Below are 4,372 nucleotides of genomic sequence, written 5' to 3'. Positions count from 1 at the left end.
AGAAAAAGTATCCGATGACCTCTGCTGGAAGTTATGGGTACCATCCGCCCTAACGTCCGTTGTGCTGAGGCAAGCACACGAACATCCTCTCTCCTCACACGGTGGTATCCACAAAACGCTGGAGCGAATACGGCGATACTACTATTGGCCGAATTTGGTCACCGATGTGAAGGCATATGTTAATCAGTGCGAGGTATGCAAATGTTCAAAACATCCAAGTTATTGTTTACGACCTCCCATGGGAAAAACTCAGGGAACTAACAGATTCTTTCAGAAACTGTATGTAGATTTCTTGGGACCGTATCCGCGTAGTAAGTCAGGGAACATAGGAATCTTTATAGTCCTGGATCATTTCGCCAAATTCCCATTTCTCAAACCCGTAAAGAAGTTTACAGCGGATTCGATCATCCGATTTATCGAGGAAGAGTTGTTTCACTGCTTCGGCGTACCCGAGACGGTAGTATCGGATAATGGAGTCCAGTTTAAATCACAGGTATTCCAGAGCTTGCTGCAAAACTACGATGTCAAACATATGTTTACAGCCGTGCATGCACCCCAAGCAAATGCGTCAGAACGTGTGAATCGTTCGGTCATTGCCGCGATAAAGGCCTATATAAAACCAGACCAATCCAATTGGGATGAAAAGTTGAGCCATATTGCCTGTGCACTACGTTCGAGCACACATACCGCCATTAATTCGACCCCATACAGAATAGCGTTTGGTCAACATATGGTTACCAATGGCTCTAGCTATCAGCTATTAAGACAGTTAGAAATGCTGGAGGATCGAACAGTACAGTTTTCGCGAGACGATTCGTTCAATATCATTCGGCAAAAAGCTATGCATTCAGCTCAACAGCAGCATAGTCGCAACGAAAAAGTATATAATTTGCGTAGTCGAGACGTCTCGTTTGTCGTTGGTCAGGAAGTGTATAAAAGAAACTTCCAGCAAAGTAACTTTAGCAGAGGCTTTAATGCCAAGCTGGCACCTACTTTCGTGAAAGCCCGGGTGAGAAAAAGACTTGGTAATAGTTACTACGAACTCGAGGACCTACAAGGACGAATCCTAGGGAAATTCCATGCTAAAGATATAAAAAAATGAGGTTTCAGGCGTGGATCACTCTTTTCAGTGTATCACTGCCAAGTGTGATCTTGGTAGTGGGGTGTTGTAGTGGCGCCTGTCCAACCAAAAATATCGGATAACCGTCCCACGGTTTCCCCTTCCCTTAGACATGAACCTTGCACCTTTTGTTAACAGCGGCTACTGTCAAGGTGTGGTGAGAAAAGGGGAATGAGAGAACCAAGGGCTCAAGCGGAAGGAGAGTGGCTTGGGCATGTTCTTTCCAATGTTACTCGCGATCCCAGACGGACGTCTGAGGAAAATATTCAAGTAGTGCAGTGAAAGGAAAAATTCTAACCTCGACCGTAATTACCGCGTGTCCATCGTGGCTAAGACCTAGTCAAAAGATCAGCCGACTATTCCTACGTTTATTAAGCGAAGGCCTAACCCATCGGGTGAGTGAAAATTGTACCCCAACTGCCGGCCAACAAAAAATTAAAGTTCGTTTTTTTTTCTTAAAAACCTAACCATAGGTTTGGCCGTACGTAATACCGTACGAAACGCCGGTCGTAGTGCCGTAAGCCGTACCCACTACAGTCTCGTCACCTTACCACACATATAAATCCCCAGCGTCCCGATCGACTACAGTATGTGTTAGCCGTCTTCGCCCCCAAATCTTCTTTCGGCGTGGCGTCTGCATACATGTGAGCATCACTGTATTTACCGCAGCGTGTACCGGCGTGGGTCCACACACATACAAGCCTTGCTCGGCCTACACCAGTGAAAAACGGTCGATGGGCTTTTATCTACGCGTGCAGTGACATACATATGTACATATGTGTGAAATTGACTATTCCCTCTTCAGTGACATTCGTCATTGCTACGTCGCTTACGCCGCCCGCATACGAACAGTAACGCTAAAGGAGAAGACATTTACCGGTGCCGAAATACTGTTTGCGTTGCTGATGAAGTCATTCGGTGTCTCGATCATGATGGCTATGCCCATGCATTTATTCATATTAGAATAATACTTTGGAACCCCACTATTGTACTGACCCTAGGATTAACATTAAAAGTTAAATTCGTGTGATTCGGTTTGGTTGGCTTATCATAAAGAAATGTGCAGCTAGAAGGAAAGGAACTAAAACTAATACTCGCGCGTATCGCCTATCTCCTCTGCCACACTGATATTTACAAGTTTTCAGCCACCCTCATCGACCACATGGAAGCGCTTTCATCGTTGGATTTTATCGTAATGTGAGTGATAACCTGTGAACGTCTGCTATATGTGAATTCAAAATTTTACGCAAGTCGAAGCAACATTAAAGATTCCATGCCTCGACCGTAAACTTCCCAGCCGTACTGTAACGCTGACCAATCCAATTGTTCACGTGTTTGTTTTGTTCTGCTCTTTCGCAAGCAATGTAACTTTCTGCAATTCCGAATCTATCGACAACCGAACTTATGATTGGGATTACCCCACAAGCAATTGCTGTGCACTTAAAAGATGCACCCATCCGTCCCTTGTTTTTGCATTTAAACTGAAAACCATTCGAATATATTTCTATTTGTGTAACGTAATTACCATTATTCCTGAATATACCCTTTATAATTAGTTGACTCTAGTCTAATAAGATCTTTCATCATGATATTTTTATATATATATAATTAATCTTAATTGCAGCTTATTTGAACATATTATCCTTATTACTTTAGTAGCCTTTATACATATATATATACCCTCTTAGCGGCCATGAGAGCTTGTAGGAAAGTTTAATGAATAAACTGTTTGTAATGAATTCCCGTTAATTGTTGCCGTTATTAAGGATCATGTGGCGCCGAGATGACGTAACCTAGCAGAAGTAGAGCGTTTATTTTAGGGATCGCTACCCATTACCCAGCCTATTTGGACCGGTGCGATCAAGGAAGGGTGGGCATACCGAGTTGCAATGACACCGCAAGCAACTCCCGCTCGAATTAGTTCCGCTGACTCATCTCCCTACCCTGTCATTTCTCTGTAAATTTCTTCCGTCTGAACCTTGAACCGCACGCGAAACTTATTTTTATTGTCTTTGCTCCTAATGCTCGAGCTCGTGACGCGATCTCTCCCTACCCCACCCCCACTCTACCCGACTAACCATGAGACCGGCAGCAACGCGTGCATGGGTCTCGATCATACCCTCCATCTGCTCGTCTACCGTTTCAGATCCTAGCCTCCTGCTTCGTTATCTGTTACAGTTGTTGTTAGTTTTGATGTCCCGAGAAGTAGTATGCCTCCTTTTTTGTCTACATTTGGTGGGCAAGGGGATATACCCAGCCGGGGTCGACAGCTAGCCGGCATTGCCCTCTGGGAAACAAGCCAAGTGTAACACGGTTTAATTATATTAAGCTTAATTTTATCAATTCGTTTTAATACATAAATTGTTTGACTAAAAAGTTAGCTGGAATAAAATGCAATAACATCTTCTATTGTTACGAACCTTTGTTTTCTTCGGGGCAAGGCCGGCTAGCCAGTCATCCCAGGGCTGGGTACTTCCCAAGCCCTCAGGTCGCACAATATACCAACTAATTGGACATCGCGAACAAATTGAAACAACAAAAGTAACCGACAAAAAAAACTGCAAACGGACTCTACTCGACAAACAACATTACAGTAACTTCCTTCAACACAGACGTGGACCAGGTCGAGGTGTCGATGTTTTTACCCCTGACGTACCCTCCCTACCTGAGATCTGAATAACAACGTTTTGGATCTCCCTGCCATGTGCAGCAGCCTTACCGTCTCGTTGCTGTGGCTCCTCTTCCTCCCATATGAAACGCTTAGCAATTCATTTTCTTCGTTATAATTTTCACTTCAATTTCCTAATTTTACACGGTATCATCGCTACACTAAGCCTGCCTATTCATATTCTTCGTTATAATTTTCACTTCAGTTTCCTAATTTTACACGGTATCATCGCTACACTAAGCCTGCCTATTCATTCCCCCTCATCTTATCACTACGGGCGGTTAATAAATAAATAGCTAAATAGAAATAATTAATACAATTGTAAGATATGAATATTAGTTTATAAGATTTGAATATTAGTTTACGATTTACTCATCGATAGTATTATAAGAAATACCAATGTACTCGAATACGCCGATCAAGAAAGAAGAACATATAATAAAACCGTGCTATTAAAAGTTTACATATCAGGTGTGGGGTTTGGCCAAAAAAAAAAAAAAACTGCGATGAACAATGCAGACATAAGAGCGAAAACCAAAAGTGAACTTAGCGACATATTGCGTAGCGACATAACGTATATTTTG

The sequence above is a fragment of the Drosophila miranda genome, assembly GCF_003369915.1.
Source record: "Drosophila miranda strain MSH22 chromosome Y unlocalized genomic scaffold, D.miranda_PacBio2.1 Contig_Y2_pilon, whole genome shotgun sequence".
Taxonomy (NCBI): domain Eukaryota; kingdom Metazoa; phylum Arthropoda; class Insecta; order Diptera; family Drosophilidae; genus Drosophila; species Drosophila miranda.
Note: the sequence above shows the minus strand (reverse complement) of the source record.